Below are 25,278 nucleotides of genomic sequence, written 5' to 3'. Positions count from 1 at the left end.
AATATACTGTAGAAGCGCCAACTCACTTCGCACCCCGTAAGCAGTCATCGTTATGTTCACACCGGGTAGCATACTGTCATGAATGCCAAAGATTACGCGTTAGAACGTAGTTTTTTAAGATGTCCTCCACTGAATAGGTGATGTCAGTTAAATTGGTCCGAAAAATATAGGGTGAAAACGGATCCTTTTTGTCCGCTTCTGTGGTTTATTCAATCCCTTCACTGAATTTCCTGAAGCTGCTTCGATTTGCTTTCCTGATTCTACAGCAAAATGTTTCACCCGTTTTTACATGGAAAATCATATTTATTAGACAGAGTAGTTCCGGTTCGAGGTTGGTTTCCCCAGTTGGAACAATGGGTGGATTATCTTTTCTTATATTTAGATCGGTAGTCTTGATTGTTAAGGTCTCGTTTAAAAAAAAAAACCTTATTTAAATCGGCTCACTGTCAACCCCTTTGCCTCTCCATCTATCTATTTGTCTGTGACCCATTTGCTCAGAAACGGTTTCTCTTATCGACACGAAATTTAGTAGGAAGGTAGGAAATATGAACGCCATGCAGTGAGTGACATCGTTCTACTTTGAGTTTAGAAGGACATCCCCATAATATCCAAAAGGAAGGCGTGCGTTTTTTCATCGAATATATTCATTTAGGATATCAAATAAAAGGTTCCGATAAGTACTTTTCAAAGCTGGACTCGGTTCTCACATTTGGTGCAAAAGAGGATATAACGAAGGCCGGAAATTGATCATTTCTTTAAAGGACCCATTCTCAGCGGCTATCCAAATGAAAAATCACCAAAAAATCATGAAACTCTTGCCATGTACAGACTCAAAAATACCCTCTATACCGATATCTAATAATAATATCTAGCTAATAATAGTATATGATTATATTATTTGGAAATTGATTAGAAATTCACTTAAGTTCATCCTAGAATAATAAATTATAGGCTGGAATATACAGCATGTTATCGCCAAGTTTGGTGGAAATCGCGCTCTTATTAACAAAGTCATATCAGGTTAAAATTGTCATTTTGAGAATTTGGATGTTAGTATCATACTAAAATGAGTAGTCTGACTTAATATTTACCTTACCTTCCCTTACAAGCTATGTACAAATGGGAGAAATGTCTACTCAAATCTTCATATATAATAGTTAGTTAGTTTAGTTAAGTGGGGGCAGCCGCAGCTCTGAGCACTCAGACCGTTATTAGGCCCATTGTACTATCCCCGTAAGTTGCCTATTCAATGGTTTCCCGCCTACGGTGTTCGCAGGCTTTAGCGAATCTGAGAACATTCTCAAGAGGCAGAAAGTGTGCAGATTCTTCATTGAAGAAAACCTTCCCAAGGTGTCTTCGTCTGAGATCTGAGGATGTCGGGCAGCTGCATAAAAAGTGCAGGGCTGTCTCCTCCTCCTCCTCACATTGGCTGCACACAGCCGAAACCACCACCCCAATCTTTTCCATATGGTAGTTTAAGGGGCAGTGTCCCGTCAAAAGCCCTACTAGGGTTTTCATGTCCCACTTCTTAAGGGACAACAAAAAAGCCGCTCTAGTGGCCCTAGGCTCCTTTACAAGGATTTTCTTTGCCGGCAAGAGCCCAAATTTCTCCACTCGGTTGCGTGAATCCTTGCAATTTCACCCTCCAGAGTAGACTTGACAGTAGATGGTCGGATTCCAAGAGCTGGTTCTGGTCCCACCATTGTGGATCCAGACCCTCGGCGAGCCAGTCTATCAGCCTTCTCATTACCGGCGATGTTAGAGTGTCCCGGCACCCACATCAGGAATGTTTTGTTCAGTCGGCCAAGTTTCAGCAGCACCTGTTGACAACTCCACACCAACTGGCTTGATATGTTGTTGCCATTTAGTGCTGATAATGCCGCCCGACTGTCGGAACAGATTCGAATGGTGCGACCTCTCCATTTTTGTCGCAGACATTCTCCTGCTGCCAATGAAATGGGTCGGGCCAGTTCTATAATCGGATTCTCCGAGAACACACCTGCACCCGATCCATCCTCCATGACTGACCCGGAGGTGAAGATTATTAGGTCTGTAATCTGAAAAGACTCATGGCCACTTGTCGATCATTCTTCTCTTTCGGTGATTACGACAGTGTATGTCTTTTCAAAGACGAATCTGGAAACCATATGATCGGTCGGCATCAGGGCTACTGGATGTTTTTCAAGGAATTTCCAGATAGACGCATGCCCGTTGGATTGGCCGCCTTTCCACGCCCCAATGGTATCGAGCCTATATGCGTCGTTGGCCGCTTTCCGTTTCACCTGCAAGTGAATTGGGGGTAAATTTAGGATAGCTTCAAGTGCCGCAGTCGGCGTAGTACTCATTGCTCCAGTAATACTTAGGCAACCAAGTCTCTGAATCTGCGTTAGCAGCTTCCTGCTGTTAGCAAAGTTCAGTCTTGGCCACCAGACGATGCATGCATACATCAAAATGGGTTTTATTATGGATGTATACATCCAGTGTATCCGTTTAGGTGAAAGTCCCCAGGTCTTACATTCTATTGCATCTATTGCATTCCTACAGCACCAGAGCAATCTGCAGGATTTCTGGTATTGTTCCTGGATATGATGCTTCCACGTTAACTTGGAGTCGAAATGTACTCCTAAGTACTGGATTATATGCAGAGTTGCATTCAAGCGGTCACATACTGTGTCCGCAAACTTGCCGGTAATTATTACGGCTAGGTCGTCCGCAAATGCTTGCGCGAAGACTTTTTTGTCCTCCAGGAGCCACAGCAGGGTATCCATCACCAAGAGCCATAACAGTGGAGAGAGAACCCCTCCCTGTGGGCAGCCCCTGAGACATCTTGCTTCAATAGACTTTTGGCCGACCGATATGTGGATTTTCTCCACTCTAGCATGGGAAGGATCCAACTGATTAGCAGCGGTTCGATTCCATGCTGTCTTGCCGCATCACAAATTGCCGCGAATGAGGCATAATTGAAGGCACCTTCGATGTCCATGAATGCGCCTAAAGCGTATTCTTTATCGGACATCGCCTTTTCAATTTTTGCCGTAAGTTCATGGAGTGCTGTCTCCGTGGATTTGCCTTTCTGGTAGGCGTGTTGCCTATGGTGAAGTGGCCATTTAGGAATGTGTGTATCCCTTATGAACCGATCTACTAGTCTTTCTAGTCCTTTTAGCAGGAAGGACGTTAGGTCGAAAGCTTTTCGCATCTGTGTAGGTGGGTTTTCCTGGTTTGGGAATGAACTGCACCTTCACATCCCGTCATTTATTTGGAATATAAACGTGTGCTAGGCATGCACGATATATATTCCGAATGTGTCGACCCAGGGCATCCATTCCTTCTATTACTAGCGCAGGGATGATGCCATCCAGACCTGCAGACTTGTATCTATGGAACGAGTTAAATGCCCATTTCACTCGCTCCAGTGATACTACTTTGCATGCCAGATTCCAGTCTCTCGATTGAGGGTTGTATGCACCTGTTGGCCCGGAGATTAGATTTTGGATGCTGCCTGGGAAGTGTACTTCAAGCAAATTCTTCATCGCTTTCTGTGTACTTCCCATTCCCCCCAGCATATGTGGTGAGCATTGACATCACATTCTGCTATTACCCCCATGCCTCTACTTATGGCATATTGGATAGCTCTGATGAATGTTCCACTGGGAAGGTCTTCTGCGTCGTAGGGGAAATATGCAGAGCACCATAGTATCTCTTTATCTCCCTGTTGACTTTTTATGGTTAGCTTAGCCGATGTGGCGTCGCCATCACCTAGGTCGTTAACCAGGTTAGCCTGGAAGTCTTTGGAGACTACCATGTAGGTGCGGGGTCGACCGCTTCCATTGGCATACAATAGGTCAGCATGTTGGAAGTTTAGGCCCCTGACTGCGCCACCAACAACCCACGGTTCTTGTATGAGGTATATAAATGTCTTGCAGCTATTGATCCGACGACTGATAAGTGCAGTCGCCGTTTCACAATGCTGCAAATTTACTTGGCAAATGTGGCACCTCATCTACGTTTCAGATGTAGATACTGGGGGCTGCATGTCCCCTTCAATGGTTTTAGGAGCCGACACTTGTAACGTGACGGTCCCCAGCCCATAGTAGAGCCGGCAACCCGATTTTTCCCGAACCTTCTTAACATCAGGTCCGGGAACGCCGATAGTGAGAAAAGTTCCCGGCCGATCGGTTCTCTCTCCTGTTTTGCTGCCTATCAGGAAGTGTTAAGGTTATTCTGTACACCAAGTTGTTCCAGAACCCCGACACCATTTCGCTCTTCTTCTGGAAGCCAGAGGAAGCACTTTTTGATCGATGGAAGCTCCGAGACCCTTTTCAAGGTTAGTCGCGCACCCTCCCACACATCGTTAAGGGAGGAGCAGTGCTGCCTGAGCCACTCGTTCGTGTTTTCGTCGGCAAAGTTCAGCCGTAACATTTTACGGTATATACCTACCGACTCAAAGCAAAGCTTAATGCCTTGCGCGGACGCAGTCCTTACAGCTAGGAGGAGTTTCCTGCCTTTGTGTCGAAGAGTTAGGATCGTCCGAGGACCGCTGCCGCTTCGGTTTCCCCTTAGCCGCAGGTGCCTCGAACGCTCCTTTCCCCTCAACCTTGGCACAGCTCGTTGGTTGTGCGTTGCCCGGAGGCGGTTTGCCCGGAGGCTGTTTGCCCGAAGGCGGTTTGCCCGAAGGCGGTTTGCCCGAAGGCGGTTTGCCCGAAGGCAGTTTGCCCGAAGGCAGTTTGCTGTCCGTGGACAGGTGCTTACCCATGGGCAAGACTTTAGCCTCAGCAGGTGGCGCCGATTGGAGCCTGGGGTCAGGAGTACTGACAGAAGGGGCCTGCTTCGGCTCATCCGTTAAGGACTGGGTCCCAATTGAATTGGTTCCCACTTGAATAAGCGGGGAATCCGAGTCTAGACTCAGGTTCTCCATCGATGAGCTCAGGGTTGCCCCTTTCCTCGGGGTTGGATCGTCACGATCGAAGTTTAATTGTGTTTATGTTTATGTTTTTGTTTTTTTGTTTTTTCATAGTTGGCTGCCATGGCCTCAATTTTTCCGGGGAAAGTAAGTCGATCTCGGCAGCGCCCCTTTTTGCCGAGACAAGGCTAGTTGAAACTGGGGGTCGCCTGGTACCCAGAGTTCACCGTTTACGGCCACATCTTAACCCTTGTGACCATTCAGCTTTCGGCACGGTAGTCACACCTTGGCTTGGGGTTTTGATTACCGCTTGGCTTCAGGTGTCACCTCCCGTTTCCTGGAGGATCTTCCTTACTGAGCTACCTCACCACGACAAGGTAGGTAATCATCGAGGGAGTTCATATATAATAAGTACACAAATCCTTTCATAGCTGAAATGCCGAGCTCCTGGGTTCCATGTTTTTGACAGAAAGAAAGTAACTTCAAAAGAGCATCAAAACTATCCAACTTTTTGTATTACATTTAATTATCCATATTCGCATATTTTATGTTGTTCAAATCACTACCAATGAAATTGATTAATTTTTCCAGAAGCCTTTTTCCGCTATAATCAAACAATCATAATAATGAATAAAAACAAACAGACAAATATCCTGCATCGTAAAATCAACAATTCCAAAGTAGATCAATCATGCAATTACCATCAAAACGATTAATTTTCCATCCATAAAACCATCAAGATAAATTGTTCAATTATGATATGAAATTTTCGTGATGAAATTCTCTGGGAATGAATTATCACAGATTCTGAAAGTCGTGCCATGTATCAATGGATGAGAGTCACACAATAACCATGTCCTCAGATAAATGATAGAATTTTCATTAAAATTGATTCGAACTGCTCTTCAGTGATTAAATAACAACGGAAAGAACAATTTTTAGAATTGTAATTTTTGGTGGAAATTAATGTAGTAATTCTGAAAAAATGTTGATGCAAGTGGTAACATCTCTCAACGAAAGCTGCATCTGTCATATTTTATATATCTCTTTCAATTAAAGTGCTAACATGTCCTTTTCGGGATCGGCTAGAAATAGAAAATTCTCACCAAAAATTATGCTCTCCTGTTATGCCAAGAAAGGTAGGTATCAGCGGCCGCCCTGAGGGGCCTAATTAGGACTGTGGTCCACCGTTTTGACTCCAGTGCTATCTGAGACCATGACTGTTCCGGAAAGAGCCAGGGGAACACAATCCGACCAAATTTTTAGAGCGAGCCCGTAATATTTTCGTAGGTTAGGAGCTCTCCCACTCCGAAGCTACAGATCTCTTTGAGGTCCCCAAGGAATTTTTAGTGTCCACATCCAGGCTCCAGCTAGAGGGTTTTTTCCTCCGCTCTGCAACTTTGGCAGTGGGAAATAGAGGGTATTTTGAACCTTGCGGCACGGATCCCTACAGGCCAGTGTCCATGGATACATTTGCACGTGTCTGGCCTAAAAGCTCTGGTCATTGCATGTTGCCATACAAGAGTCAGATCCTGCTCGACTTGCTGCAAGTAGTGAGTCTTCGCTACCTGAAGTCATGGGCTGTTAAGCAGTAAGAGTAGATTTCACCTTCCACAATCGCCAACGGGACATCAACTGTTTCTAAGCACAGAGCTCAGCCTGGCGAGTCCTTGGCATGATCGGGAACCCAGAAGAAGGTGACTGGAGGAGGCCAAGAAATCTCGCACATCTAAACAGGTGGGAGACAGATGCAGATTTACCATATTGCGTTGCCAAATGACCACTGAATAATCGCGTCAAAAATTAGGTTGGGCTTATTGGGCGAATTGCATTCTGAGTCATTAACCAATTTCACACAAAGAGTTCAATCTATTTATCGAGATTGATTTCTAAGAGCGTCTTTCAATGGACCAGACAGATGATAATTACACGGCGACAAATCTGGGTTATATGGAGGATGTCTTATATGACCCCAGTGAATTCCTTCCAATTAGCATCGAAACATGCGCGCCGTGTGAGCACGTGCATCGTCATGAAGAGGATGACGCTTATGATTAAATAACCCTGCCTTTTAGTACAAATAACGGACGGTTTCTCTTTTTCGTATATCGATATTTCGGGAACCACTTGTGCCCTTCTTCAGTACTCCCTTTCCTTACTATGAAATTTAGGTTCAGTTTTGTCCCGCAGTTCACACAATAATAAACAAAAATGTCGGGTTTGAGGCTCATGGCTTTTCCACCTTTATTGGTGCAGTCTCATGCCTTATTTGCCACTTTCGGGTCGCTTGCTTTTAATTAGGCGTGTAGTGGTGAACCCATGTCTCATCCTATGACCGAGAAAACCTTCCCCTCCTTTAGCATCACAAGCCAATAACCTCTGACAAATTTTCATACCGGCATTTTTGAATTATCAGCTGCGGAACAAATCGTGCTGAGGTATTCAAAAATCCAAGTTCCTCTCGGACAATAGACTTACACCTACTGAAGATACTATTTCGTCGGCGGTGAGGTACTAGTCTCCCTCCAAAAGCTTGCTAATTGCACGGATATTTTCGTTTGTGATGCGAGTTCGAGGACGCCGATCGCAGCATTGATTTTCCATCATTTCGTGTCCTTCAGGAAAACTTTTATGCCACGTGTACACGCGGATTTTGGAGAGAGGTTCAGGCCAGAATAGGGCCCATAAACGTGCTGAAATTGTCAGCGGTGAACAAGGCGAAAAAGGTTTCAGAAAGGACTGAGTCCTGAGAAATTGCCGGCGAGGCAAGTATAGGACGTGGAAAGGTGTTGCTGGATACTGACTATGGTTTCCCACCCGTCCAGAAAGCTAAGAATTAACTTACAGAAGTGCGGATGAAAATTGAGGATCTCGGAAAGCTTATACAAAAGTCTGTATTGCCATACAGAGTCGATTTCCTTAAATCAAGGAGACAGGCTATGGTGAGTGTCAAACCGGGGATAGACGGTAGGTTAGCCTTCCAAACTTTTGGTGAAACGGGGGCTACTCCAGCTTAATAAGCAAAGCCCTTCTATGTAGAAGGTTCACAATAACCCATACATAGGCCGCAAGGCCATGTCGGCTTTTCACCAACCCGATCAGGAAACAAGAAGCCCACGGAAACTGCATTGACTAATTGAAATTCTGGTACTGAAACGATCATCCTTAGTCCCCGAAATTGCTTGTGAACTCGTAAATTTTGAAGCTCCATCGAAGTGCTCCGTCGACACGTGCCTGCACGCCCCTGTGTTAGCCAGGTTTGGGAATGTTGAGAATGAGGTCCTTCGAACACTTCGATCCCTCACATGTCATTTCACCGATAAGTGTGTCCGCACTGAATTCTGAAAAATAAATAGAGACTAACGAAAGGGAGGATCCACGATGGATGACATCCTCGATCAATGTTCCTCCCGGTTCGGTCCGGGGAATCGGTTCTAGCTATCTGGTGAGGCTGTTGACTTAGCAAAGCGATTTCGGAAACCTTCGCAGAGAGGAACCTTAATGAGATCGTTGGACAACTCGCACTCGCGCTAGGGCGGTGGATTCTAAGTAGAGCTTTGAGGGCATAAAGATTATGGCGATGGCATAGAGCGCGTCTCCTCCTTTTGCAAGATCCAGCTTTCTGTTGAAGCGTCGCCCGAGTGATGGAATGATACAAAGGGGCTTATATCTAGGTAGAGCGTGAATTAACTGCCCCTGAGTATGTTCGGTAGATGGCAGCGTAAACACGGAAAACAAACTGCCAGTATATTTATAAGTGACATACATCAAGGTCTAACCGTGATGACCAAGTTCTAAAGACTTAAGAGCGAAGTGGTCCTATAATGCTGCGAGAAAACTGATCAAAATCAACCGTTCCTCACGCCGATGTCATTAGGGTTTACGTTCGTCATCGTGTTCATCCACCTGCTGTAGGCCTCAAATAGAGTGTGATTGGAAAAGGGTAGAATAACGATAAGAGCTGTCTGCAATTCCTTTTCGAACCGAGTAAAATTAGGGATTTCATTAGAATATTTCAATGAGAATCCTCCCCCAAGTAGCGAGGGATTCTACTCCATTTCTTCAGCAACGATGGGAACAACTATCAAAAAGCATTTTGTGTGAATACAATTCGGCAGCAAAGTTCAACAACTTTCGGCAACTTTCCTTCTAAGGGTTGTTTTCAAAGGAATGAGAATTCTGTGGAGCTCATAGAAATACACCCTTAAATAAACTTTCATAACGTTTGTGTATGCGATACACTTAGTTAGGACACAAAAGCGTTGAGCTTTCCCCCAAATTTTTAAGCTGGTCAACCAACCAAATCCGAGTTTGGTTTCAAGGGATGAATATTTTTCTTTGACTGGAAATATCCATGGAAGTCCTCTGAATAGTTTGTGGCCAAAAATGAAAAATATTATTACGAAATAAGGTTGTCTGCAATAATCAAACTCCCACAATCATCATCCACAAATTCACCCTAACCGAAAGCTCTCACAATACGCACTGCGCTCTCATTCACATTCCACCCCTTATTTAGCACAGCCTGCATAATCCACTCGTAACATTCCAAAACACCCTCAATTCTCTATTTCCTTCGCACCTGCCATGCTTCCCTACATATCTAACTATTTCCATCCTGCTGTCATTACAAAATGTCTACCCTAACCATTCGCAAGGATAAGAAACTTTATGAACTGCATCCACACTAACCTATGGGCATTACATCGAGGGGGTGTTTGTGGTAGTTTAAAAAATAAATTTCCGTACTACGGAGGGTACTACCAACATTTCAGTAGAAAAAGAGCTTCAACCAGTGTCGGATAATTCGGATACGTGGTACCGAAAGCAAGGCAACTACCCCCAAAAACAAGCATGACTGCCGCATAGAGTCTGTCTAATGAAGTGTAGCGCCCAACAACCCTTAGTCCATCCTGACCAGACGTTCGAAGTGTGTCATGTAATGTTTCAGGGAAATGAGTCAATTGTGAACGTGGAAATAATAATTAAAGTCGAGATTTTACAGCGTGTGAAGTAGATATAAAACTACCCCCGTAAAATTTGATTGAAGGAACGGAATGTTTATGGAATTATCCTAGTGCTCTGTGGAGTTATTTTCCGGATTCTGGTGGTAAAAACTATCTGAAATTCGGTGGAAGTGTCAAAGTGATTCCGTTGAGACTCAGTGAATGACTTGAAAGGATAATACGTGTTTTTTGTGGCGCTGATTCTAATAAAAACCTGTCAAAATGGCATTCGGTGAGCGTAAACCCAATTTATTAACTTCCGAGTTTGTAACACATTGCATTAGCTGAAAGGGATCAAGTTTAATGGTTTACGATACGTCTCCTCTTACGAAATTGGGGAACCCCTTGCCCTTGAACTTAGAACGCCTTCCGGACGCATATGCACATATGTTCCACCCTTCTCATTTCATATTCGAAAATCGCAATATCCGCAGTCGTATGTCGCCTAAGGCAGCGGCGAAAGCGGCAACATTTGTAATATAGTAACGCGTTCTACTAGGAAGGACGAATCTATCAACCCTCATTTTACGAGCGGCTCGACAAAAAGTCTACTCCCATCTTTCGGTGCTCGGTCGATTGATTTTTCCTATTTCTTGGCTTTCACATGTCGTGGAAAAACTGCTCCGTGTGTAGTTTGTGAATGGAAGGAAGAGGCTCACTAGGAGTTTCCGGAAAATGACCGATCATTGTGTTTAAAATTGTTGACACAGTTTTTTTTTATTTGATAGTTTATGAATGAATCCTTGACTGGAGTGGTTAGACAATGAATTTTATATTAGGAAATTTAGTAGATTGTAAAGGAAGAGTCCTTTTGGAGGATAGGGTTACCGCGCAAATGGAGTGATAAGATAATCGAAAAGGACATCACTCAGGATTCATTTTCGGATTGTTACCTAATTAGTAAACTCTTTGACTGCTGGTTTAGCTAAGTTGAAGCTAAGAGAGGTAAAAGAGAACCTCCTCATTTTTTTACTATTCTCAAGGTCTAGCTTACGTGTAACATGGAATTCCACATGCCTCCTTTTTGAATATAAAATGCTTTCATTTGCAAAAACCCCCCTCTGTTAGCAAATTGAAGCTGCTTTCCTTGAATCATAGCCTCTTTAATTTTTCTTTGAAATGTGCTCTGTACGTTTCAAATATATCAGGGCCTAAATTTGGGTTGATTACTTTTAAGAATAGCTGCAGACTTCGGTCCCTTTGTATAACCAGGGGACTCCCCAGGAAGCCAAAAGGTATAATAAAAAAAAGAATGAACTCCAACTTGCATTTCAGTAATCCCGAACTTGTTCTAACTAAAATCTTCTTCTACGTATCTTTTAGGATCCAGTCTTCAGCAAACCAGATTTGTTCACTATTTCTTTCAAACGGTGTCAGTAAAGACAAGAAGCATCCTTCCTATTAGTTTTTACTCGCTTATTGGCTTAGAGACCGCGGTTTAATTCCCTGATCCTTTTGGCTTCCTCATTTTTGACTGGGTTTTATTTTATTTGCCAACCTTCTCCTATTTTCTCTGATGTCCTATTTGTTACAGACTTAATTCATCGAGGATCTAATTTCCACCCAATTGTTTTCAGTTGACCTCCTTTTAGGATTTCATAATTGTTGTGGGTGACGCCCATATCACAAGTCGTACCAATCGATTCAGCAAACTGCTCTATAGACCACTGCAACATAACAGCTTGAGATGAATTTTGCTGGTAGCAAATTATTCTGGGGAAGGGTCCAACTTAGTAGAGAAGTGGTAGCATATATCCCTTGCTTTCTTAGGTTATAGTTTAGTCGGTAGTGACCAGTGAGTAGAATCCAGACCCTCTTCCTCAGGAGGTTTGCGCAATCTTATGAGTGCTTGGGATCGTATAACTCCATGAGCACCCAAGATTGGTCCATTCCTGGTAAGTTGGGCAAGAAAAGTACCCCCAACTCCTCTTCATTTTTCAACGTCGTAGCCATGAATCCATTTCCGACTCCACCGAACGGCCCTGGCCCGTATAGCGGCGTCGTTGCTCCATTCCTGGCCAGCTCTTCCGCTGCTTCATTACCCTCTAGCCCAATGTGGCCTGGAACCCAGATTATTCAGGCCTTACTAAACGAGCCGAGCGTGTTCATTCTGTTAAGGCATTCTCACATCAGTTTGGAATGCACCCCGTAAGGCCTAAGTGCCTTAATAGCCGTTTGGCTGTCGGTTAGAATAACAATGCGATACCCCCTATAGTTCCTTTCGAAGTTGGAGGGGGGCACATATATCTATGGTGTATATTTCCGTCTCATATATATGTTGGTCTGCTTACCCATTGGTTCAAAGTGGATTTTTCTTAGATCAAAGACTCCAACACCTGCTCCTTCTGCCGTAAAAGGTCTCTCAATGTACCAGGTAATCAGTAGCTGGTTTAAGCCGTATGTCAATATCACGCTTTCACAGTTTGCCCGTTTACTCTATCAGTCTCCTTATCGAAGTGGACCTTCGTTGTTGTTATCAACTATTCGCGGTACCGCCTAGAAAGAATATCAAGTTCCTTCGATTTAAGCAGTTCCCTCACTAGTTCTGCGGAACATTCTGTAGATTGCTCTCCTTACCTGTATTTGTAGGTGCAAATGGGGAGGATTTAATCCCAGAAGGACATCTATCGATGCCTTTGGGCAGGTTCTCATTGCCCCACTGAAACACACGCAGTGCTGAGTTCCGTTCTGTCTGCTCAGATTACCTTCCCATAGGTAATTATTGGTCTTACAATTAGTGTATATCCAGTGCAGCATTTTCGGGGTGCATCCCCATTTTTTCCTTGCTTTGGACCTGCAAGTCATCAGAGCCCTTTTCAACATATGTTTTCCAGAATAGTTTTTGGTCTAGTGTGATTCCCAAATATGTCACCTGTGTTACACGTTTCACTTCCATCGAGCGTTTCCTTGATATTCAAAAACGCACACAGTTCTATTTCCTTCGTTTCTATGGCACCCATAATACGTTCGTCAGTTAATATAAAGCAGTTTCATTTGTTAGTCCTGCCCAGAAAGCGTGCTGACATGGATGTAGGAGACTTCCTGTTAGAACGTTAGTTCTAATATAGTTGTCTATGACCTTCTCCACCGTCTTAAATACGAACGATGTCCGGCAGATTGGTCTGAAACATTAAAAGTGAAAAGAATCCTTTTTATCCGCTTTCGGAATAAATATTGCTCTTGCCCCCTTCCAACTCTTATTTATTATTCTGTTAAGGGAAAGTCGCACCGCGTCCTTGAAGAACTATTGTGCCCCTTTTACTGGTTATAGTGTACCTGTTGATCATAGTTTCTCAAGCAGGCCTGTAACCGTTAGGAACTTTAGTATGTTCCCCACTTCCAGAAGTTTCAGCTTTGCATCTGGTATTAAGTGTTCTCCCGGATGTATCGACCTACTTTGCACAAGTGCCGGACACTGTCCCAGGACGTGCATAGAGGTTTCGTCCTCCTCCTCACAGAACCTGCAGGCAATGTCCGTAGATATCCCTAGCTTCCCTAGGTGGTAGTTCAGCCGACAATGACCAGTGAGAATTCCCACTATGATTCGAAGGTTCTTTTTGGTGAGGTTTAAGCAATCCTTTGTGCGCATGGGTTCGTATCCCCCAATTAGCACCCTAGACTGCTCCATCCCTGGTAGGCCCGCCCAATATAGTTCCCTCAACCGTTTCTCTTCGTTTCTTAGATTCATAGCCATGAAACCGTTTCCGATTCCACAGAAGGGTTCTGGCCCGTGTAAAGGCATCCCTGCTCCCTTCTTGGCTAGTTCATCCGCTGCCGCATTGCCTTCCAGCCCAGCATGGCCTGGAACCCAAAGTATCCAGACCTTGTTGGACGAGCCGAGTGTATTCAGTCTCTCAAGGCATTCCCATACCAGTTTAGAGTTCACCTGGTTGGACCTAAGTGCCTTGATCGCTGCTTGGCTATCGGTGAGAATAGCTATGATCTGCCCCCTGTAGTTCCTTTGCAGATTAAAGGAGGCACATTTGTCTATGGCGTAAATTTCCGCCTGGAATATGCTAGTGTACCTGCCCATTGGCTCAAAGTACATTTTCCTTGGACCAATGACACCGGCACCCGCTCCCTCTGCTGTGAGGGATCCGTCAGTGTACCAAGTAATCAGTTGCTGGTTTAAGCCGTATGTCGCAGCCACGCTCTCCCAGTTTGCCTTGTTACTCCAACGTGTTTCAAACTTCTTATCGAAGTGAAACCTCGTTGTCATGTTGTCCCTCGGTATCAGTAATTCGGGATACCGCCTAGAAAGGATATCAATCTTCCTTCGATTTAGGCAACTCCCCGCCTCACTCATGCTACCGGCCATCCTGAATATTGATCTCCTTGCCTGCATCTGTATGTGCAGATGGAGAGGGGTTAATCCCAGAAGGACCTCCAGAGATGCCGTTGGGCATGTCCTCATTGCCCCACTGATACACACGCAAGCCAGCCTTTGGAACTTATGTAATTCCCTGACTTGTGTGCTGAGTTGGGTTCTTTCTGCCCAGATTACCGCTCCATAGGTAATCATTGGTCTTACTATTGCAGTATATATCCAAAGTAGTATCTTCGGGCTGCAACCCCATTTTTTTTCCTGCTATGGATCTGCAAGTCATCAGAGCCCTCGTGGCTTTCCGACAAGTGTTTCCGACATGTGTCTTCCAGAGTAATTTTTGGTCTAGCGTGATTCCCAAATATTTGACCTCTAATTCTCGTTTCACCTCCATATCATGTAATGTTATGGCTTTCAGGTGACCCAGCTTACGCCTCCTAGTGAATGGTACTATGGTGGTTTTGGTTGGGTTGATCCGCAGTCCCACCTTCCTGCACCAGGCACTAGTAACCCTTAATCCAGTTTGGATTCTATCACATAGGGTATCTTCATATTTGCCCCTACAGATTAGAACAATGTCGTCCGCGTAGCCCTGGACTTGTATTCCGGTATTAGTTAACACGTCCAGGAGTTCATCCACTACCATACTCCACATCAGCGGCGATAGTACTCCGCCCTGTGGACAGCCTTGAGTGGTGTTCATGATAATAGAATTTGTACGTGTTTGTACCTCTATTTGTCTGCTTTCTAGCATTTTGCCCATCCAGAGTGCTAGGGTGTTTCCCACTCCTTTGCGGCTCAGGGCATCCTGTATCTCTGTGTGCGATGTGTTGTCGAATGCTCCTTCGATATCCAAAAACGCGCACAGTGCAATTTCTTTTGTTTCTATGGTGTCCTGTAGTACCTCTGTCAGCTGATACAGAGCAGTTTCAGTTGACCTTCCTGCCCGGTGAGCGTGCTGACAGTGATGTAGGGGATTACGCTTTAGAACGTTAGTTCTAATATAGTTGTCCCAGTTGTTCCAACTCTTAAGAAAACCTGAAATTATTTCTAGGCCTGTCTGCAGTAGTGCTGAGAAAATGCCATCTACTCCGGTTGATTTGAGTAGTTGTCCATTGTTTGCGTGTCGGGCAATCCTATAGCGTTCCACGGTGGAGTAACACACCAGGAAATGAGTTGTGATTTGTTCTATTCCTTCATAGAATTCCCTGAAGCTCTTTCATTTTACTTTCCTGATCGGGTTGCTATACGCTGTGAGTGCCCTTTTGTATCTCTGCCAGTCCTCGGTTTGTTTCGCCCGGTTGAAAGGTTTTCACACCTCCTTCCTTAGTCTGGTTAAGTTCTTGCTCCACCAGGGTACATCCTTTTATAAGTTGACTTTCTTAGCCGGACAGCTGGCATCATATGTGTCAATGACGACTTTGTTGAGGCCTTCCACCACTGTTTCTTGATCTAATCCGCTCACCTGTAGATGAAACATGTTCTGTCACTCAGATGTCTTGTGTATGAATCCCAGCCTGTTATCCTGGGATTTCTCATTATTCCATTTACTTCCAATTTGGCCTCACTATCGAATATGATTATTCTGTGATCCGGCATTGAAGGCTCATCCCACAGCCTCCAATTCTTGACCAAGTAACTCAGCAGAGTGTTCCCTAGAGTTATGACTAATACCTCTTGTCTGGCGCTGCTCATGAATGCTGGTGTGTTCACTACATTATGTACTTCTTACTTATTACAGAGGATGAATTTCAGAAGGTACTAGCCTCTTCGATCAATGTTGCTGCTTCCCCAGACCTGATAGTGGGCGTTGGCATCACAACCGAGAAGAAGTGGTAGCGCCTTCCTTTTACGGAACTTCGCTAGTGTAATATCGAATTTCGATGGCATCCGGCTTGCATCTGCTGGGAAGTATCCTGATGCCACGACTGCCTCTTGAGGTCTTCCCCCGGCTTCCGGTAAAACTTGGACAGCTAGGAAATCTCCAGTTAGAAACTCTGAAAGATATATGTATCTTAAGTTTCTTTTGAGAATGATACAAACTCTTGGTTTTTCACAAGAGGAATCCCAAATTACCTGCATAATTCTTCCTTGCAGACCACGAATCTACCCATGATACACCAAGGACCCTTAAGCCATCACTATTTCAATGTTATCCTTGGAACTTACCCTTGTAATTACTGCAGCTTTTGAATGATTGAGTTGAGGTTTACCTGGGCAAACTTAGTATTCGCCATCGGCTCCGTTAGTGCTTCGAACTCTTCTCCAATGCCGGAGTATTGCCCTCCTCCTCCGACATGGCACTTTCTTGTGTTTCATCGTCCGCCTTGAGCCTTGGAAGGTCTATGTTAAGGTCGTTCAGATTCTCTAACTAATCGGCAATTAATGAGGCAGCTACGACATTTAATTGCCTCCAGGAATCCGTCGTCTACCCCAATCGTGAAGAGTTGGCCTCTGCCCTCCCCCTTACTTCTAAAAACTCTGGGTAACAACTGTCCGCAATTATTTCAGGAAGCGATATTGGATTCTAAATAATCAGAATGTGCTTCGAAACGAGCTTCATCGTTGTCTGACCTGTGTCAAATCCCTGAAAAGGTATTCAGCAACCGATGGAGAACATTCCTGCCTTTTACGTCATCTTCAGCCCCTCATTTTTACATTGCAGAGCAGACTAAGCAAGTCGTTTCAGGACACGGATGTCCAAAGACTACTGCGTCTTCATATGCATGGTGACCAAGGATGTGCATTTGGAACTAGCAGCTCGTCTATCGAAGCTTTCTTGGCAGCATTCAAGAGATTCACTGCGAAAAGATGTCTTTGCTCCGAGATCTATAGTAATCACGGTACTAATTTCGTTGGAGCAATCAATCGATTAGACAAAAAGATGCAGCAGGCGGTAGGGGTGGTAACGAAGAAGGTGGAAGTTATGTCCGCGAAAGACGGTTTTACCTGGTATTCTATTCCTGTAGCCACGTAATATTTCGGTGGGCTCTGGGAGACCGCAGTGAAGTCAGATAAACAACACCTAAAGTGCGTACTCGATCAAGCGAAAATAATTCCAACATTGGATGAATTTGCGTCTATACCATGCTAGGTGGAGGCCTGCCTGAACTTAAGACCTCTAGTTCCACTTCCATTTTCAAACAATCCTGATGATTTCAAAGCGTTGACGCCGGGACATTTTTTGGTTCAACGACCATTAATTGCAATTCCTGGGGTTGATAGGGCTCAACGGAGTCTATACGAGCGGTCGTACCAACTGAAGGCGATAAATCACACTTTCTGACAAAAGTGAACTCGGGAGTATCTGCATCATTTGCAGGTCAGATCAAAATGGATTGACAAGGCTCCTAACGTAAGGACTAAACACCTGGTTCTACTATAAGGACGTGACATGTCGCCGTTGAAATGGTAGTAGGCTCTCCAAGCGATTATACTTGACCTTGGGAAACTGACGACACTTTTACTTCTAGACGTAATCCTAACAAGAGCATAGGTTCCGAAAAAATGCTAAACCAAGCGTTCCTCTAATACGATTAACGTTTTCATCATATTGAGGCTTTTAAACTCTGGTATGGATAATTGACTGTAAGCCACCCTACTTTGAAGCTTGGCAAACATATTTTACAACTTTCATTAAGCATAGGCAGGCTTGACAATAGAGAAGGGGAAGGATAAACGACCTAGAGGAAAGAGCTATCCCAAAACCTAAAGGAAACTGGCTAAGTGACCGTGAGGGTGGGCCTGCAAATACTGATGCCCCATCAAAGCGCTCGGTTGACACGTTCTTGCATGCCTCTGTGCTAGCCGGGCTCGGGAAGGTGGAGGGAGAGTCCTTTGAGCGCTTCGATCCCTCACATGTCATTTTCACAAAATCAACGCGTCTATACCGATGCGTGAGTCCGCACTGGATTTAAAAATAACCAAATGAACAAGGAAATTCGTGACGGCCTAACGAGATAAACCAGATTGCGACCTAAACCTCTAAGTCTCCGGACTCGAGTGCCGCGATCGACGGGAGGAGGAGGAGGGGAGGAGTCAATCCGCGACCTCAGATTTTCAATGAGGCGTGCAAAAACGTGTCAATCGAGCGCTTTGATGGAACTTCAGTATTTGCGAGCACACCCTAATCTATTTTAGGTTTTGGGATAGCACTTCCCTCTACGTCGCCTTCGGCCACTGATGTTGGTTGTTACTACCCTAATCGAAGATAGTTTCATTACAATCGGTTTGATCAAAGCAGAAAGCGTGGAGATGAAGGCTATATTGTTAACGAATGTGGTAAGACTTCAAATTCCTCTTGTGCATTCCCAGACCGCTTTCGAAGTCAATATTACAGAAGCCTTCTCAAATTATACTGAGATGATCATCTACCCCGCCCCCCCCCCCCCCAACAAAAAAAATCTAACTACTCAAAGAATAGATAATTGTCCAGAAGGGACATCAAGTTAGCTGCGTAATGAAGTAAATAGGACGCTTGAGAGAACTCTGCTCAGAAATAAGCATACGTTTTTCATTGATTTCTTGGGATTGTGATAGGACCACTCAACAGCCATATGTTTCCGCGTATCAAGTGAACTAATCTCTAGCTGAAAACTAATTAAGAATTTCAGAAAAGAGGCTACCATCAGAGACCTAGAAGATGGGTACTACCCACAGGAATCAGAGAAAAGCTACTGTGTGATATGCAGAACCGAAGCCTTAGGCCCGAAAGGCGAATTTAGTAAGGTCGTCCTGCCTGTGATAAAGACAAGGCTGAAAACGTTTGACGAGTTGTACGAAGCATGCGTTTCAGCCTGCCTGATGGGAGCGCTAATAACACCTTTGGGTGCCGACAATTCGTAACCCTCCTGATGAGCGGTGCAGCCTCCTTTGATTTCTGTTGCGTTAGTGCTGTATATCGGCCATTGCATTTGTTTAAAAGCTTTGCAGCAACAGCGGTGCAGCCTCCTTCGATAGCGTTAAGCAAGGGCTACACATCGGCCGTTGCACTTTTTCGCAAATTTCGTAGCAACAGCGGTGCAGCCTCCTTTGATTAGTGTTGCGTTGGTGCTGCATATCGGCCGTTGTATTTTCTTGAAAGTTCTGGGTTGTTGATGATCTAGAAACCTTTGGGACTGACAATTTGGTTTCCATAAATCGATCTCTCGCTTTCGAAATCATAAAATTATTTGGTTTCGAAATCCACATGTGCTGGCAAAAGACTTCCAAATGACGCAAAACTTAATAGATTTGTTTGTCCTATCTTTTACATGACAGCTCGATGCCCCAAGTGCAGCAACTTAATTGTAGTCGTCCAAGCTCTCAGGTCAGTTCCTCCCAATTTTTCAGAGGAAGACATATATATCAACTCCATGCTCTCTTTAAAGGATAGCTTCCTAGTAAAATTGGTTTAGATAGGGTTTCAAGCAAAGGGTTGTCTTGTCCTATTTGAATAATTGGAACGGGGGTCATAAAGTAACTTACTGAAACAGAAATAGTAAATGGGTCATAAGCAGGAGGAGCTAAAGTAGCACTGCCCAGCATCATTGGCAAATAGGCAATAATTGGACATACGACCCGCCATGTAAGGGTATCCTCTCATGCTAGGAAAACATATGCAGTTAAAAAAATAGAGGAGGTACCACAGTGACGTTCCAGGATATATGTGCATATCCAAGGAGGCGCTACATTAAATCTATTTTCTAATTAGAATTTATATCCAAATCTGCCTCACTTCCTTGCAGCCAATAAGGATGAAGTAGTTTACATTTTAAATTTCTGATGGACTTCCTCAACTGCTGTTTTCGACTGGAATGAGCCACCCCAAATTAAAAATTTTCCGATTCTAAGAAAACTTTCTAAGCTCTAACCAATGAAATAGTGCATAACCATAGACTATATAAACTTCTACTTACAAGGAGCCTACTCATCGAATATACTCCATAAACTTTCCACCATCATTCAAACATTGCAAAAGGCAACCCTTCCATGATATCCTACCACTCGCTCCTGCCATAATGTTATAAACTCATTAAATGCAAATTATTCTAAAGCCTAGAGGAAAACAGGCCTCAAATAATCATCATCCGATACCAAGCAGGTTGAATATTTACGACGCTATGCAATTATGCCTCCATGCATCGCTTGATAATTTCCTGCACCATACCAACCACCCACCCACCATATGAACGCTTAACAATGGAAAATCCAAAAGTGGGTGGAAAATTCAATTCACTTCAGTACACTTGGCTGCTAAGTTTCGAACGTATCCAATTCAATGAAATTATGTAAAATTTCACTTCAAAGCTTCCCATAACATTTTGAAATGCAGAGTCAAACAATGTTTTGTGTGTATTCCAGACAAACACAAAATTGCTGGAATATTGTTGACATTGCGAGGGTAGATGCGATTGTTTGAGAGGTTCTCCCGAGGGAAGGGCCAGTCGGGAAAGTGTTTTCGGGGCTCTGTTTGCTCTCAGAATGAACGGATTAAGTGGACTTATCATGTCGAACGTCGATAGCTGGGAGATGTTGTGAAAAACCGGGGAATTAATGAAAAAGCGGTCAAGCGAATAATAGCACTCGCGTGCACATTTTCCGTATGCAATGCAATGCATGCAGGACAAGAGATGCATATGGTCTATGACCTGGTTTCGCGACTATGGAATTTGCGGAATGGAAATATGGATACTGCTCTTGTTTGAATAATGGAATGGATTGCTTTCAAGTATGAATCTGGTCTGTCAATACTTGTCACTATACATTTCAGTTCAAACGCTATGCAAAGTCCTTTGTAGATAGATTCCTAGCTATACGTTTGCATGAGTGGAATTTGAATTTTTAAAGCAAACGGTTGGGCCATTTTATATCACCTCCATTAAATTCCCTGTCTAAGTCCGCCTTCTATGTACGAAGATTTCTTCGACAGTTTATCAGAGGCCCTAATCGTTTTGTTTCCCTCACTTCCATTCATCCGCTGTGGCGACTTTAATCTTCCTATGCTCTCCTGGCCCATTACCCCTGGTCTTCCCTCCCTCCCTAATAACTCGACCCACCCTTCTCTTCCTCTATCCACTTTCATGTACACCTGTGGCGCCCTCCAGTTTAACCTTTCTAGAAACCACTTAGATCGCACTCTTGACCTTGGCCTCTCTAACCTTCCTGTGCGTTGTCTTTCCCAATCCCTTCATGCTCCGTCTTACGTTGCCCCTGACGCCCATCATCCTGCTCTCGAGTTCGATGTTCAGATATCCCGACTCCACTCTCCTGTCGCTCGCAAGCCTACCAAGTTCAACTTTCGTAAGGCGAACTTCGAAGGTCTGAACTCAGACTTGGCGTCAATCGACTGGGTCCCCCTCCTCTCTCCATTTACATGTGACCAAGCACTCAACACCTTCTATACCATTTTATCTGATCTTCTGATTACGTTCCCTCCTCTCCTAAGTGCTAACACTCTTACCCCGTCTGGTTGACCACTGAAATTCACAAAAAACTACGTTAAAAACAGACTGCGAGAAAGAAGTTCCTGTCTTCTAGAAACGTTGCTGACTCAGTTTTTTTCAAATCCCTTCGTTCCTCGGTCAAATCCTTAATACGTAAGTCCAGAAACGAATATTTGTCCAGCGTGGAAGACTCATTAAAGCGCGGAAACCTGAAACCTTTCTGGTCCCACATTCGCAACTCCCGCTGCCCTGCCCAGTTATCCCCTCCTTCCATTAAATTCTCTGGCTTCTCAGCTAACTCCCCCCAACTTTCTTGTGATTTACTCTGTCGCTACTTTTCGTCAGTCTATGTTCCCCCTCCTTCCTCCGAATCCCTCCCAATAATGGATGTAGCCTGCCCCACATCGCCTACCATTCCCCTTCTTACCCCTATCCTTGTCGAATACCTCATTGGCAAACTTGATGCCAATGTCGGACCTGGCTACGATGGTCTTCCAAACCTCTTTTTGCTCAAAACTAGTAAGTCCATCTCCCTTCCCCTATCTCTTATTTTCAACAAAAGCCGCGAAGAGAATCATTTTCCCAGCTTGTGGAAAGAGGCTCTCATCATCCCTATTCACAAAAGTGGCGATCGTTCGCTTGCCACGAATTACCGTCCCATTTCCCTCTTCTCCTCCTGTTCCAAAATCCTGGAAAGATATGTCAGCGACTGGTTGTCCGCCCACTTTGGCCAACACATTGTGAAAAAGCAAAACGGCTTCGTTAAACGTAGGTCCACTGCCTCCAATCTGCTTAACTTTACCAACTTTGTCGCCAAATGTCTAAATTCACGGCAAGAAGTGCATACCATTTACACTGACTTCGCGAAAGCCTGTGGCACTGTAAATCACAAGATACTTCTATCCAAACTCTCGTCCCTAAACGTTCCCATACCACTTGTTTTATGGCTTGACTCTTACCTTTCCAACCGATCCTGCCGCTTCTCTTTTGACAGCTGTACTTCCCGCTCCTTTTCCCCCTCTTCTGGAGTCCCACAGGGATCTATTCTGGGTCCTTTGTTATTTTTATTTTTTATTAACGACCTTCCTTCCCTCCTTACTTGTCCCTGTTTGCTCTATGTAGATGACCTTAAGCTGTTTTCCACTATATCGTCGCCTATGGATTGTGTTTCCCTTCAATCTAACCTAGACACTCTGGTTCGTTGGTGCTCGACTAATGGTTTAGCGCTAAACGTCAGAAAGTTTCACTCTATGTGCTACTCCCTAAAATCCTCACCCACTTCTTTCTCCTACTCTCTTAACGGACAGCCCTTATCCTACTTAAATTCCACTCAATACCTCAGAGTCACTTTCGACAATAAGCTCCGCTTTGACACCCATTGCCTCGATGTCATCAATCGAGCAGCAAAATTGTCAGGCTTTATACTTCGCTCCTCCTCTGACTTTGACTCCATCCAGCCCTCCTCAGCTTTTTTCAATTCCCTCATGAGGAATACCCTCGAGTATTGCTCCGTGATCTGGTCACCCTCCCGTAACTGTGATTGTCTTGCCCTTCAAAATGTGCAACGTAAATTCACCCGTTTCTACTTCTTTAAGAAAAACTTCCCTTGTGTGGATCACCCCTCCCGCCTCCGCTTTCTGAACCTTACCTTCCTACAACAGCGTAGATCCTATTTTGATCTATGCACATTCTTTAAACTTTTTTCGGGTCTGATGGACTGCTCCGCTGCTGACGAGATCACCTGCCGTCCTGCGTCTTATAACACACGAAGCGCAGACATTTTCAACGTGCCCTTCCCAGAGCTCGAAGTCAACTTTCACTCCCCGATTCCTAGGCTTTGCCGAAATTATAATGCAAAACAGCTTGGTCCTTTTAACTTCCCTACTTTCATCATCATCATCAACGGCGCAACAACCGGTATCCGGTCTAGGCCTGCCTTAATAACGAACTCCAGACATCCCGGTTTTGCGTCGAGGTCCACCAATTCGATATCCCTAAAAGCTGTCTGGCGTCCTGACCTACGCCATCGCTCCATCTTAGGCAGGGTCTGCCTGGTCTTCTTTTTCGACCATAGATATTGCCCTTATAGACTTGCCGGGTGGGATCATCCTCATCCATACGGATTAAGTGACCCGCCCACCGTAACCTATTGAGCCGGATTTTATCCACAGCCGGACGGTCATGGTATCGCTCATAGATTTCGTCATTGTGTAGGCTACGGAATCGTCCATCCTCATGTAGGGGCCAAAAATTCTTCGGAGGATTCTTCTCTCGAACGCGGCCAAGAGTTCACAATGTTTCTTGCTAAGAACCCAAGTTTCCGAGGAATACATGAGGACTAGCAAGATCATAGTCTTGTACAGTAAGAGCTTTGACCCTATGGTGAGACGTTTCGAGCGGAACAGTCTTTGTAAGCTGAAATAGGCTCTGTTGGCTGACAACAACCGTGCGCGGATTTCATCATCGTAGCTGTTATCGGTTGTGATTTTCGACCCTAGATAGGAGAAATTGTCAACGGTCTCAAAGTTGTATTCTCCTATCCTTATTCTTCTTCGTGTTTGACCAGTGCGGTTTGATGTTGTTGGTCGATTCGTCTTCGGTGTTGACGTTGCCACCATATATTTTGTCTTGCCTTCATCGATGTGCAGCCCAAGATCTCGCGCCACTTGCTCGATCTGGATGAAGGCAGTTTGTACGTCTCGGGTGGTTCTTCCCATGATGTCGATATCGTCAGCATAGGCCAGTAGTTCGGTGGACTTAAAGAGGATCGTACCTCTTGCATTTACCTCAGCATCACGGATCACTTTCTCGAGGGCCAGGTTAAAGAGGACGCATGATAGGACATCCCCTTGTCGTAGACCGTTGTTGAAGTCGAATGGTCTTGAGAGTGATCCAGCTGCTTTTATCTGGCCTCGCACATTGGTCAGGGTCAGCCTAGTCAGTCTTATTAATTTCGTCGGGATACCGAATTCCCTTATGGCCGTGTACAGTTTTACCCTGGCTATGCTATCATAGGCGCCCTTAAAGTCGATGAACAGATGGTGCAACTGTTGTCCATATTCCAACAGTTTTTCCATCGCCTGCCGCAGAGAGAAAATCTGATCTGTTGCTGATTTGCCTGGAGTGAAGCCTCTTTGGTATGGGCCAATGATGTTCTGGGCGTATGGGGCTATCCGGCCTAGCAAGATAGTGGAGAATATCTTATAGATGGTACTCAGCAACGTGATACCTCTATAATTGCTGCACTGTGTGATATCTCTTTCTTTATGTATGAGACAGATAATACCCCGTTGCCAATTGTCAGGCATTGATTCGCTATCCCATACCTTGAGCATAAGTTGATGAACCACTTGATGTACCTGGTCGCCTCCATATTTAACCAATTCGGCTGTAATTTCATCGGCTCCTGGCGACTTATGATTTTTTAGCCGATGGATTGCACGGACTGTTTCTCCTAAACTTGGTGGTGGCAGTATTTGTCCGTCGTCTTCAGTTGGCGGGACCTCCAACTCGCCGATGTTCTGGTTGTTCAGTAGCTCATCAATGCCCATTCTGTCGGAAATCAGACTTCCCTCTTTGTCTCGGCAGGATGAGCATCGAGGTGTATAAGGCTTCATCCTGTTG

At 44.6% G+C, this 25,278-nt stretch overlaps 1 protein-coding gene across 4 annotated transcripts in view; it reads left to right on the top strand.

Moving 5' to 3' along the window:
- Positions 1-25,278, top strand: part of LOC119650585 (uncharacterized protein DDB_G0284459) — a 268,771-nt gene that overhangs the window by 49,964 nt on the left and 193,529 nt on the right. Inside the window, exon 1 of one of the 4 annotated variants that reach the window (XR_005249340.1) lies at positions 9,607-10,138. The exons of 1 other annotated variant lie outside the window; for it this stretch is intronic. The gene's annotated coding sequence lies outside the window, so the exon portion shown is untranslated. Of the gene's footprint in view, positions 1-9,606; positions 10,139-25,278 lie in introns of those variants that run through there. 2 more of the 4 variants (XM_038053418.1, XM_038053420.1) reach the window with 2 other exon arrangements.

Source organism: Hermetia illucens, chromosome 3 (genome assembly GCF_905115235.1).
Source record: "Hermetia illucens chromosome 3, iHerIll2.2.curated.20191125, whole genome shotgun sequence".
NCBI classification, from domain to species: domain Eukaryota; kingdom Metazoa; phylum Arthropoda; class Insecta; order Diptera; family Stratiomyidae; genus Hermetia; species Hermetia illucens.
Note: the sequence above shows the minus strand (reverse complement) of the source record. Positions and strands in the feature narration are given on the sequence as shown.